Here is a 14,970-nt window from a genome sequence, read left to right as displayed (position 1 = left end):
TTGCTCTTTTCATTCCATCGACTTCCATTCATACGCATGCAAATGCGTCAGACCGGAAACGGGAAACCGTGTCTTCTGTGAAGGCATCAAAAGCATCTTATTTTATTTTCTCTCTTTTTTTTTCATTAAAAAAGACACAGTACAAGCACATCCGAATCCTTGTTGTGATAACTGAGGGAAACCTTGGTGCCTGATGTTATATCCTACTCCCGCCCATATTTGCAGCAGCGTCCAAAAACATTTTGCATGTTCAAAGTCTAGTGTGACTGCACCTTTAGACTAACTGGGACTTGTCACAGCACGTACATATTGTTGGTTTGATTGCTTCTATTGTCCTCATTTTTAAGTCACTTTGGATTTGTCTGCTAAATGATTAAATGTAAATGTCAATTATTCTACTGCAACACTGCTCACCATCCTGTCCAAGCTGCCGCCCAGTGCTGTCAGATTGCTTCCTTTCTCAATGTTCTGTGCTCTGAGCTGCTTCACCTTTTCACCCAATTCCAGGATGCTATACAGATACATGTATGTTAGACTTTAAATATCATAATATCAAAGTGTCCTAAAAGTGGTCCATATGACTTGTTTGTTGTCTTCTGAAGTCATATGATAGATTGTCAGGAACAGACTGAAATTAAGTTGTCATTAACTAAAAATCTTGACATCCACAATAGCTCCCTTTGGCACATTCATGTGAGAAGTAACAGTGTACAATTTGACATTGAATAATTTCAATTTATCAGTTGAACTGGTTGAAAAAACTGGCCTGAGTCTTTGTTAACAAATCATCTGATTTTCAAGTGAACTTCAACTTCAGTGGCTAATAATTCAATGAAAGTGAGTACCATCAGTGTATAACAGCTTACATTTTGGTCTTTTTCTCAAGAAAAGCTGATGTAATTTAGCTTCAAAAGACTCATGAGTTGTATGGATCACTTTTATATTATATTTAAAGCTTTTGCATTCTTTTTGAAGATTCAAAGCTTTAGACATTAATGTATGTAATTGATAAAATAAGTAAAATTTTTGGTTGCACTACTCCTTTAAGAAAAATAACACACCCTTTTCTGATGTTGTAATCTGTAAGTTGAAATAAGCACAGCTTTTTGAGGTTCTGAGGTATGCTAAGACCTATAGTATTCATTCTTTTGCATGAGCACACATACTATCACAATATGAAAAAAAAAATGTGCATGTGTGTAACATTAACACAGTTGAGGCAAAATGATCAAACACTCTTATGTGTTTATTTGATACCCATTTGTCTATGGCCCTTTCTTCCCGCTGCAATAAAGCTCAGCTAAAATTTCATATATCAAAATGGAGAGTGATCTCTGCTCTCTACATTATAAAACTGTCACTGATGAAAGGATGTAGAAGAAAGAAGCTGCAATGACTCCATTCATCAGAAGACCCCAACCCTGTCCTGTCAGATCCATGGATCCCCTCTCAAAAGAAAATGTCATAGACCACTGACATATTATACAAGTAAATGAAGAATGTGAAGAGGAACCTGAACAGCAAATATAGAGACACACTCTTTCTCTCTAGTTTTGGCATGCCACATAGTTGGATAGATGAGGCAATCTGTGCTGACCTTCCCTGTGTGTCAGCACTCTGGAGGACAATGTACAATGAGTCATCTAGGAGATGTGAGTTCAGGACATCAATAATTCAATTCAAAGCAATGGGATAGGTGCTGAAATTTATGAAACTGTGAAATCCTTTGAATACTATAATTTAACTCCAGCTGCCAATACCGTATGTATTTATTATAGCATGCTGCTCAAGCATGATGACACTTGTATATCACTGGTGAAAAATGAATGGGACATGTACATAAACAGACAGACATGTTGTACCTAGAGTTAAGCTCTACTTTCTCTGCATCAAAGCGGGCCTGCAGCTGCATTGCCTCTTTCAGTTTGTCCCTTAGCTAATTCTCCAGTGCAGATACTCTGCTGTTAGCAGGGGTACAAGGCTGGCTCATGCTAGCCTCCAAATTCACACAGGCCGTATAAAGACGATGGCTAGCTACCACATACTTGGCTCACATGTCCGATAGACTCCTGTAAAGCACAAAAAAATATTACAACCAGCAGGAGCAATTAAATTTTCTTACACAACAATTTCCTTGCTTTCCCAAGGAAATGTGTTTTGTTCACAGCTGACGAGAGCCAGATGGCCAAAACTATATTGTGATCTGGGAATAAACCCTTTGAACGGTGTCGTGTCTGAGTAAGGGTCGTGAACATTTTCTCTGCTGTCCATGTGTTGAGTAATCCACATTACACCAAATTACTCAACAATGATCACAGCATTTACACAGGCCGAGCCCTCATCAAGCTTGTCTCTGATGGATGGCTCAAGACTTATATGAATGGTATTATGGGAATTACATATCCCCGGACGATGCGGTCAGGATGGGTGAGGGGTGACCCAGGTGACCCACCACGCTTTGATCCCAAGCGGGGATAAATGGTGGTGGGTTTGGAAAGAGGGTTCTGGCTGCAAGCTACACTCACCTGTCAGCGAAGGCCCGCAGCTGGGTTAAAGAATTTTGCAGGAAGTCGGCCTGGTGCCACAGAGATTGCACACGGGCTTGCTCGTGGCCGTTTCGGGAGGTATTCATCTGTGGGAGAGCGACATGGCCATATGGTTGGCAGGTTCGGTAATAAGGAGGGTGGCAAAGAGGTTAAAGATGTTTTCATTATAGATACACACATATGAAAAATAATGAATGCACCCACACATACAAGCACATGGCTAGACTTGAACTAGCTAGGTGCACATACTCACAGAGACTCACATACACAAATGGTGCTGTAAATTTTTCTTGAGTCTATGAGGCTGAAAACTACACGAGCTCCTTCATATCACCAGATGTTTGCACCGAGCAATGAATTCTAGCTCTTTTTTTTTCCAATCCACTGGAATGTTTTCACAGGAAACAACAGCTGAGAAAATCACAACAATGATTTAAAACAAAGACGGTGTCCAGACTGACAAAACAGGCACCAGGGCAGAATTCCACAAGTTCCAGAGTTGAGTTTCATTGGGTTGGATTAAGGAAAGATTTTCCTTAAACTGTGGATTTGGATAAAAACACACACTACAGATCTCTCCTTCCTTTCCTCTGTCTCTTTTTCCTCCTCCCTCTCACCTCAGGTTCCCTCCTGAGTCGCGTGCTCCCTCTGCTCTGCCTCCTGTTGTGCCTTCTGCAGGCTTTTCATCAGGGCCTGATTGGCTTCATTGGCTTCTTCAAATTGTTCCCGGAGCAGCGCATTGACCTGGCTCAAACCAGAACACCTGTGAAATCTATGGAACTCTTTCAGAGCACTGTATCCCGGGACCTCCACCTGTGAAGCCATGAGCCAAACTTTGTGCATGATCTCACCCCCCTCCATTGCGTGGCCCCTATCAGCATCTAAGTTTACAGGCTCATAAAGGCCCATGTCACATTCTATATCGCCAGTCACGCTTAGATGGGAATGTGCGTGACAGTTTTATAAAGGCCATGTCAGCTCCAGCCTAACTGCCACCAGACTTGCTTGTCAAATAGTTTACAGGGTTATTTACATAATTCATGGCAGAATCCACCCAGTTACATACAAAGATTGACGCCAGGGTGTAAGGCAGTAAGGGCGATGAACAAAACGATCATCAAAGGGGTGAGGAACAGAGAGAGACACGATCAAAGCTACAAGAATGTGTAAATTTGCTCCATGATTCTGTGTTTTGGCTTAATTCTGCAGCTTGTGCCCCTCTAAGAAAACGCAAAGCTGAGGCAGACAGCTTAGCAATAGTGTAACAAGCGTAACATTTCTGCCCTGCTGAATCTCAGTTAGTTGTTTGTTGCATGTTATGTTGTTATGATGAGTGGTGGTGTTGTTTTCTTATTATTATTATATAGGAAATTAAATAAATTGTGTTACAAGACTGCAGAGCCACAGATGATTGGATGAACTGCACTGTGCAGTGTGCTCTCTGACAGAGGCACTAAGGTGTAAAAATGAATTTGAGCTTGGCAGCTGGGCAGCCCAGAATTTGCCATAACTGTTTCAATTATGGGCGAGTGGCACAGTAAATCATGTTCTTTTAAAGGCTGCCATCTGGGATGGTAGGTTGGCCGGCTCTTTGTATGAAGTGCAGTAAAATCTGTTTGGCAAAGATGGTGAACTATGCTGTGATAATTAAGCCTGACAAACTGGATACCTTTTGTTTTTGACACCCCTTCTAAAACTATTCATTTCCAGTATGTGCTTGTGGGGATTGAAGTAGGCAGCTAGTAGATTTTATGTGCAGCAGTTCAGCATTCACCTTTCTGATATATGCTGTTCATGTGTCGTTTCTCAATGTTTGAATGGTGAAGTACCCTGGTGGAAAATTCAGCTTAGGTGGTGGTACTTCTGTTTTAGAACATGGAAGCTGGTTTCTAGCTGGTCTGAGGGGCTCAACATTAACTCCAAACTGGTCATTAGCTGGTCTATTCTCATAACTAGACAGCCCAGTTGGTTCCAATTGGTTATTAGCAGGTTTGAGCTGGTCATTAGTTGGTCCATGCTTTTCATTAGTTTTCCAGTCTGGTCTACAGTAAGTTATTAATGTGCATTAGCTGGTCATTGGTTACTCCATGCCGTTCATTAGTTGATATAAACTGGTATTTAGGTGGTGCAAGCTGGCAGACCATCTTGGTTCAGCTACAAGGTCATACTAGTTTGTGGTGGCCATGCTGGTTTTTGAAACAGCTGGTTTTTAGGAAACCAGGTACCATGTTCTAAAACACAACTACCATCTTAAGATTGATTTTCCAACAAAGTAAAAGGGAAAAAAAGAAAACAGAAACTCTCTGCAAGTTTTATCATTCTCCTTTTCCAAAATGTACAATTCTCCTTTGGTTCCAAATAGCAAGTCTTGAGGTACTACTTGGCTGATTTGCCCATTCGCCTTCATTTTACCTCAGTCTGCCCGCTGGCATATTTCTCTGCACCTCTCACTGTCAGAAGTGCAAATCACTCTTATTCTTACCATTTCTGCTCATCCTCCAGCAGTGCAAGTTTACTTTGGACATTGTCACGACCGGCTCAAAGCCATGACAAATGGGAAGGAGGACATAGTCACGTTGGTATGTTGCAACAAAGATATTTATTAATATAAATAAAGAACATAAAATAAGAAATCAACAAACCAAAACACGATTCCGTCAAACAAACAAATGGTCCAAGCGTCCAACAGAACCGAATTAAACTAATCATAACCTCAAACTAGACAAAGCAAAACCAAACAACCAGGAGTCCACACCCCACACCAAACAGAGCTGAAACTTTATAGGGAAGGAACATGTGTACGCAATTCCGTTGACGAGCCTTCCAACCCACACCCACTGACCGGTCTTAGTGGAAGTAACGAGGGACTCGTCACAACATCCATACTGTGTTCCTGCTCAAAGCGCTGGAGACGGTGTGCTTGAAAAGTCTAGGTGTGACTGGAGCTAAATACATGGACAGAGGCAGGTTTATACCTAACACACCAGAATTCCGTGCAACACCTTACAACAAACTAAAGTCACAGGAGCAAATAGATATTTTTGTTAAAATTAAAAAGTTCCACTGAATATTTTGTGTGAAGGCATAATATGTTCTACAACCAGTAAAGGTTGTGAAGTTCTCCATTGAGATGTACCGAGAGCCTCAGCTTCTCTGACTCTGAGGTTTTCTTCAACACCTGCTGCTCTAGATTTCCACATCTCTTCTTATACTGGAGCAACTGTGGACACAGACACATACTTTCACTCAACTTAAGATGGAGCACAATCCTAACTATACCAAAGTTTCATTGTTTCTTTTTGATATATATATTCCATTTTTCCCCTCAAAGAATCTTTCCCATCTTTGACTAAATCAAATGTGCTGAATGAGACCACATCTAACAGTGGACCTTTGCCTGTAGTTTCTGCACCAGCTGAGCCTGTCTATGTTGGCTCTCCTAAAAGGCCCGGAGCTTCAGCCTATAAGATCGTCCTTCCTCTCTTAGCCAACCCTGATCTGCGCCACACACTCTGCTGTTCTGAATCTCCTGACTGCTGCAACAGCAACTGCTCCAGCTGCAAAGACATATGCACACATTACACTGCTTTATCAACTTTTAGTCCCTTTATGGCTGTTCACAGTTTGTATTTAGTTAGTGATATTTACAATGAAAAATGGCTTCAAAAATTTAAAGACTAAGTATTCTTGTTGTAAGTTTAACTTGTGCACACCCTTCAAATATTTCCTTTTCTTGTTTTAAGCATACCCTTACCAAAAAGTAGTATACTTCAAGTTTATTTTATTAAGTATACTTAAGTATAGTTCAAGTATATTTAGACTTTTTGTAAGTATAAGTCAAGTATACTTAAATGTAATTTTAAGTATATTTCTGAGAAGTACATAAAGCCCATTTCTGAGAAGTACATAAAAAGTAAACTAAAAGCATACTTTCCTATTTTTAGTTTAAAAGAAGTATACTAATAGCACACTTGAATAAACTTCTTTTTCGTAAGGGTAGGCAGCACTAGATTTACGTTTTTAGAGTTATCTATGAAACAAGAAAAAAAAAGTTAATTTAAAAATATAGGTCAACCTGTGGCTAGTTGTCACAGAGGTAAGTCACAAGCTTCATATATATTCACATTCAATTAGGCAAGAAGTTAGATTTCAAACGAAGGTTAAACTGTAATCTAAGGACAAGAGTATTTTTAACAAGTATCAGACTGAGGCAAGGTGTCTTATGTGGTTTTAAATTTTACACATTATAATATATAATTTGGCTTCACATTTTTGCATGTTACTGCAACTTTACATTTTTGCTGTTTCATGATTTATGATTTATGAAAAGGCTGTTTAATGGTAGGTTTCAATGTGACAACTTGCCCTGCTAAAGGTCAGTGTGTGTTCAATGAACTGTATCTTTTATCCTGAGCAAGCAGAAATGTTCAAAATCCTTTTTTTTTTTTCTGTAGTCAAGACTTTAAATTGTGTGCCTTTACAGAAAATGACTTAAACCCGCTCTGAGAAATAATCATTGCAGTAAAAAGTGTGACAACCTGCCCCAGTCTCTCTGAAGTATTAATATCATGCAGTTTTGATTCTATTCTAAATTTAGGTACTTTTGACCTAAATTTATACACTGAACAACACAGATAGTGGGTATAGAGAGGAGAAAGTTGTCTGTCACATTTGCGGAGTGTTTCTCCCTTGATTCCCATCTTTCTATGGAGTCTTCAATCTCAGTGTACCAATACCCCTCCAACCCCCCCACCCCCATCTTCCTTTAACCACCAGTGCATTTCATGGTGCCAGACACCCAGTCCCTGCTAACAAAAACCACATGTTTCCTCTCAACACAACAACATGCTGCCTCAGCTGATTCAAACAAAGCAAGAAAAAAAAGAGAGCGAGGGGTAGAGAGAGTAAAAGGTCACCTTCACCCTTTCTCAAAGATGTATGAAACAAAAATACACAAGTCTTCAGGTCATACTACAGGTCATACTGAAATCTCAGGCTAGCACTCATCTGCTGTTAAGATGAACAGCAGCCTCTACGACAATAGTCCCCCGTTCCCAACTGGAGCCAAGGGCTTCGCAAAACTTAATAAAACATGTTCAAACAGTCATTCTGAGAGATTTGATTCCATATACTACAAAGAGGGGCAAACCAGCACCCGCCTCGGAGCGGTTTTGGGGTCCAGGGCTCTTAAGAGAACAGGGACTTATTATATGGACCGTTGTTAAGGTGACAGCTTTTGAAAGCGAACAGAAAAAGAAAAACATGGGTGGAGGACGAGTCAGAAGAGAGATGGGGGTCACTGGGTGCAGCAGCAGCTGTGTTTAAAGGCTCCTTTGGAAACAGCTGCACTACCCTATTGATTATGTATCTTTGCAACTATTTTGGCACAATTAGAGGCAATTTGTTGCTACAACACAAAAAACGTTTGATGCAAAGTCATGAAATAAATGGCACTTGCACACAAGCATATTTTTCTGCCTTAAAAGCATATAGGGGTCAGGGGTGCAGCACAGCACACCTCTAGTGAGTACGTACCTCTGTATGTACATCCATAAAATACATTTGCCTCCAAAAATAAATAAATAAATAAATAAAATAAAATAAATAAAACTAGCAAAGTTGTTTGTGAGACATTTCCATTGCAACACAGTGACACAATGTCTCAATTACGAGAAACTGCAAGACAAAATTGCCAGAAACAAAAATCATGACTGTGAGGAATCATGTCACATTGTAAGATATAACAAAGCCATAATTATGATGAACAAAGACAGTTGCAAGATTTAAACTCACATTTTGACTTTCATATTTTAAGACTGTGAGACAGTCACAATTACGCAAAACAAAAATCATACCTCTAAGATATATTCACATTGCGTATTGTCCAATTTTGTGAAAAAAGTTGTAATTGTGAGATAATACAGTAAATTTACATTGTGAAACACAGTCAGAATTATAAGAAATAAAGTCACAACTGCAAAATATAAAGTGATGTTTGGGAGATATGGTCATATTATGAAATATAAAAGTCAGATTCTGACACAGAAACAATGAGAATCAAAGTCAGAATTACGAGATTAAAAGTCACCTTGATAGATATAGAGGTGACTTTCAGATATACTGTAGAGTCATACCTTTTTATTCAGGCAGAGACAGGCCTCCATACGATTAGGATATATGATTATGCAAAACCATTATGGTTGTTTGAGCTCAGAAATTTTGGAAATTATATATTATATATATAATTAACACATGGTTATGAAATTTGATTTTGTGGATTTGGTATCCTGATGGACAGGCAATATCATGGACTCCCCTATGTATAAGTAATATATAGCCAATATATATAGATTTTTACCAAACATATAATTTCCCCAGGAACTTCGAGAGAATGGAATCAACTTGCCTCTAATTACTGTCCAGAACCAACTTTTCCAATTCAAATCTTAACAATAACCATGTTAAAAATGATCTCAGATTTGCTACTGAAGGAAACTTTACCAGCAGCATCAAAAAGACAGGAGGGTTTTGAAGCAGGGCTGATGGATGATGCAATGACATGTGTTGAGATTGGATCCTTCTTGCTAGCGGCACTAAACAAACCCAGCATTATGATGGCATTAAATTCAAGAGCTGGTCCCTCTCTCATGTTGCAGCCAATCTGCCGCCACAGGCTTGGCTCTGATCCATGGGGAGAATGCTGTCACTCGTGTCTAGAGGCCACTCAGCCTTTGCAGAGTATGTATAAGTGATACATTTTCAAACATGGGTGTTAGCCACATGCTTTTGTTCGGATTAAAGCTTTATACAATGTGCTTACAAAAGTCATTTTTAAAATCTTCCTTTTATACCAAACAAGGGCAAGCATTCACGAGGGTGTATGACTCTAGGTGACTACAGCACATAACACAGGATGACCATTCTTCACTTTGCAAAACCCATGCAAAAACAAAAGCAAATTTACTTTGTGCAGCCTCTTAGAATGCAGTTATAATGCCCCAAAAATTCTAAATATGGGGGCAAATTATGCCCCTGTATGAGTTTTTGTCTTTTATATTTGCATCATATTCTACAATTAACCAAAATCACATGAGCAAGAGAGCTGTTTTTCCTGAATATCAACATGATTGCAGATATGATATAGATTTTATACAACAGCTCTATTAAAAACCTCTGTAAAGCCTGTCATATAAACTTCCTGTAATCATACAGGATTACAGACTTCCTATCAAAATACTTCTTATAATCATCCTGTAGCTGTACTGTGCTGTATCCTGTACTGTAGCTCTCAAATTAAATGGTTACACAACACGAGAAAAACAATGATGTTTGATGTAACTGAGTTCTAACCAGCGCTGTGGGCACTTTATTTGATTTGAGAGCTATCAGTTTAGAAGAGTTTAGGTTTTCTCAAACAAAGCTATTGTATGCCTTAGACTTTCATTGCACTTTTATGTTGAGCTTTGTCCTTTTTTGAGCTTGACAGACCATCACTATGAACTGCTGATGTATAGAAAAGCTCAACAGAGAAAAAAAGAATGAACAGCATAGAAGTTTTTACATGTACTATTCATATAACCTAGAATAATTACACACTGTTTCTTTAAGAACAGTATCAGATAAAGGGGTTTAAAACTCCTCACTTTCATTTGCACTCATTGTTTAAGAATGACATCTGTGTCAGAGAGAAGTGTGACCAAGGCTTACACACTATCCACTGACCACACACTGTACAGTATATGTACTTCTTACAGTCCTCAGCAGAACAGGCATTCAGAATGGCCTCTGAGGGCCACTAATGCAGGAGGGGCCCCATTCCAAATCCTCGCCTTTCATTTAAGGTCACCTACTGGCATTTTACAATAACGATCAACATATTGCAAAAGACCGGATACATGGTTTATATTTCCAGTTTTTTAATGTATCTATTCCCCAGATTCAGTGTCTTTTTTATGGAAAGAGAGAGGCCCGTGCTGCCCTCTCTCTAAAATGTGTTTTGTGTTAGCATTTTTTATATTACTTAATATTTATGATTTGTGCCACTCCTTGTATTGTCTCGTTTGATAAATATTTCACAATACATCAAGGAACGGCAGCACTTTGATTCATCTGCCAACAAGAGAACATTTTCAAGGCCACTGAAAGCTCTTTGCACAAGGGCCAAGAATATTCGGCTTCTCCCTCCATGTGGTCATAAGAGTGGATTGATCCTCTAATATGAGAGAAAACATATTTAGAATCATGTTCATTTTCCGTCAAGCTTCCTGGGGTTCCAACTCTGCACAGAATATTCACTGAAATGGACTCTGTCAGCTACTCTTAATTAAAATCAAAACATTAACATTTTCAATTTAGATTTAGGAGGATTTTTACTGGCATTTCTTTAAACCAATACAACAGTTAGAAATTCATAAGCACAGTGCTAAGCAAATCTTCCTGTTAGTCCGGATTGTCCATTTGTCAGAGATGGCCTTCCGTTAATTAGAGGGTAAAGCATTTACAAGCAATGAATTTTTCACATTTTATTTGAAAATGGACATTCTATTGTCATCTACTTAACCTCATGTCGCTCCAAACCTGTATGTCTTTCTTCTGTTGAACATAAAATAAAATACATAAAAGAAATCCAAGAGATTTGGAATGACGTAAGGGTAAGTAAATGATGACAGAATTTTTATATTTGGGTGAACTATCCCTTTAAATTTCTGATGAAAATCCTTTCATCATCTACCCACCCTCATGTCGTTTCAAACCTGTATGACTTTTTTTCTTGGAGGACACTTCTGTGTTCCACTGAAGAAAGAAAGGCCAGAGATTTGGAATGATGTAAGGGTGAGTAAACGATTAAAGACGTTTAATTTTTAAAGCTGCTCTCAGTCTTTAGAAAAATAGGTGATCTGGTTTTACAAACACACAAAATGAGCAACCCCTGGTTTTTGTGCTTATGGGCTAAAAAAGACCAAGCTCACCTCTGACACCCATTTATCTATCACTCAAACAAATAATACAGCAGTAGCCAGATTCAAGTAAGCTTTATGTCTTGCTGGCTGACATGACAATGGTCTTGGACTTAAAACTAACACTTTGGCATGGATGCCACATAATATAAATAGCAAAAATGCAGAATTTATTTATTTTATTAATGTAATTGTTTCATTGTTTATAATTATTTAATTACTTATCAAGTGTTTATTTTTTATTACCTATTAGCATTAAGCCATGATAAACTTTTAATGAGCAAAAAAAAAAAAAAAAAACTAACAACCATATACTTTAAACAGAACCAGATAACGGGGTAAATCATTGTGGATGCGGTGTATTTAAATATTGTTGAATGAGCGTTTGTGCGGTTTACTTTCACTTTTTGATTTCGCAATCACACATACTCTGTGTAAAGGGAGCACATCCAACAAGATCAGATATTTGTCAATGAGCTCAGGATCTAGTTGAGCAGCAAATACTCAAGCATGCTGTTGTCAGTCATCTCTCCTTATTCTCGACCTGTGATCAGACAAATCTGACTCCTGCAGCTCTTGTTGGATGCTGGGTTGCCAAGTCCACGTTTTTTCCACAGAATTGGGCTACTTTTAAACTGTTGCCATGGGTTGATTTTCCCAAATGGGTTAAAGGTTTGGAATATAGTGCATACTGTAAATGACATTTGACTGAACTGCTTGTTCATTCGACCGATGATAAAACTTTCATGGACTTTTTACATTAACTGTTCCCTCCTGGTGGAATGACCTGTCCAACTCAATCCAAGCAGCTAAGTCCTTAATATTTTCAAGAAACGGCTGAAAACACATCTCTTTCATCTAACTACTTATTGTATTTATAAAGAAAAAAAGAGACTCTAACACTAGCATTCTATTTTCCTTCTACTTATTGTCTTTTATTTATTATAAATAATATAAATATGACCTTCTAACACTTGCATTATCTTTTCTTTTTCTGTTCTATTGACTTGTTGTTTTTATTTAAAAATGACCCTCTAACACTAGTATTCCTTATTCTTTTTCTATTATTTCTACTTGTTTTCTTTTTATTTATTATAAAAAAAGGGGGGAAAAATCTTGCTATGTATACTGTTAGATGAAGCACCGCCCCTGTCTCCACCTACAAACCCTGACCCTATTGTCCTCTTTTTGAAAAAACTAAAATATGGTCACCCTAGAGTCAGCCATATGCTGTGGCATGGTTGGGGTTACAGCTGTGAACGCTTCTCACTGGCCTGAACCCAGAGCCTTAATAAAGGGAATTAATGTAGTGAATAATCTGTCAGATTCCCAAACACAGCTGGAGTGGACGTACAGTTCCTCTACATATACAAACCCGATTCCAAAAAAGTTGTGAGTAAAAAAGGAATTGAATAATTTACAAATCTCATAAACTTATATTTTATTCACCATAGAATATACGTAGATAACATATCAAATGTTGAAAGTGAGACATTTTGAAATGTCATGCCAAATATTGGCTCATTTTGGATTTCATGAGAGCTACACATTCCAAAAAAGTTGGGACAGGTAGCAATAAGAGGCCGGAAAAGTTAAATGTACATATAATGAACAGCTGGAGGACCAATTTGCAACTTATTAGGTCAATTGGCAACGTGATTGGGTATAAAAAGAGCCTCTCAGAGTGGCAGTGTCTCTTAGAAGTCAAGATGGGCAGAGGATCACCAATTCCCCCAATGCTGCAGCGAAAAATAGTGGAAGAAATATCAGAAAGGAGTTTCTCAGATAAAAATTGCAAAGAGTTTGAAGTTATCATCATCTACAGTCCATAATATCATCCAAAGATTCAGAGAATCTGGAACAATCTCTGTGCGTAAGGGTCAAGGCCGGAAAACCAAACTGGATGCCGTGATCTTTGGGCCCTTAGATGGCACTGTGTCACATACAGGAATGCCACTGTAATGGAAATCACAACATGGGCTCAGGAATACTTCCAGAAAATATTGTTGGTGAACACAATCCACCATGCCATTCGCCGTTGCCAGCTAAATCTCTATAGGTCAAAAAAGAAGCCATATCTAAACATGATCCAGAAGCGCAGGCGTTTTCTCTGGGCCAAGGCTCATTTAAAATGGACTGTGGCAAAGTGGAAAACTGTTCTGTCATGTCATCCGGACTAAAGAGGACAAGGACAACTCAAGTTGTTATCAGCGCTCAGTTCAGAAGCCTGCATCTCTGATGGTATGGGGTTGCATGAGTGCATGTGGCATGGGCAACTGACACATCTGGAAAGGCACCATCAATGCTGAAAGGTATATAATTTCTAGAACAACATATGCTCCCATCCAGACGTCGTCTCTTTCAGGGAAGACCTTGTATTTTCCAACATGACAATGCCAGACCACATACTGCATCAATTACAACATCATGGCTGCGTAGAAGTAGGATCCGGGTACTGAAATGGCCAGCCTGCAGTCCAGATCTTTCACCCATAGAAAACATTTGGTGCATCATAAAGAGGAAGATGGGACAAAGAAGACCTAAGACAGTTGAGCAACTAGAAGCCTGTATAAGCCAAGAATGGGACAACATTCCTATTCCTAAACTTGAGCAACTTGTCTCCTCAGTCCCCAGATGTTTGCAGACTGTTATAAAAAGAAGAGGGGATGCCACACAGTGGTAAACATGGCCTTGTCCCAACTTTTTTGAGATGTGTTGATGCCATCAAATTTAAAATCAACTTATTTTTCCCTTAAAATGATACATTTTCTCAGTTTAAACATTTGATATGTCATCTATGTTGTATTCTGAATAAAATATTGAACTTTGAAACTTCCACATCATCGCATTCTGTTTTTATTCACAATTTGTACAGTGTCCCAACTTTTTTGGAATCAGGTTTTGTGTGTATATATATATATATATATATATATATATATATATATATATATATACATGCACACACCTAAACAAACTCCCCCATACTTATTCATGCTAACTTCAGTGCTATCTCACACACGTGCAAATTCACTAATGCCTACGCAAACATTCATACGAACTTAAACATATAAACACAACACTCCCATCCCTTGTGTCTTGCTGTCCTCTTTCTACTAATATGCCCTTCTCCCTGTCCCTGCTGGAGTGCTGGCCTGCTGAGAGACATCCAGCTGATTGTGAAAGCTGTTTTTGCTGAGCCACTGTGAGTGATTACACAATGCTGGCCAAGAATCAGAGAGCTGAGAAGCTCCCCAGCTCAGAGACCCCACTGCAGCCCCCAGGCACAAACCAACAACCATCACCATGGAGCACTGTTTGACCACAGTCACAGCTGCTGTGGAGAAGACCTACTGGGAGGTAAAAATGGGACACAGGCAGTGTCCACACGCAAAATGCAAACACGAACACATGTTCACATGCACAATATTGCATCAATTGGGCTTGGAATTTACAATCACCTTAAACAG

The 14,970-nt window shown here is 38.8% G+C and overlaps 1 pseudogene; it reads right to left on the bottom strand.

Annotated features, from left to right (window-relative positions):
• Nucleotides 1-14,970, bottom strand: part of LOC122134642 — a 45,788-nt pseudogene that overhangs the window by 19,528 nt on the left and 11,290 nt on the right.

This window comes from Cyprinus carpio, chromosome A6 (genome assembly GCF_018340385.1).
Source record: "Cyprinus carpio isolate SPL01 chromosome A6, ASM1834038v1, whole genome shotgun sequence".
NCBI lineage: Eukaryota > Metazoa > Chordata > Actinopteri > Cypriniformes > Cyprinidae > Cyprinus > Cyprinus carpio.
This window is presented reverse-complemented; position numbering and strand designations above follow the sequence as displayed.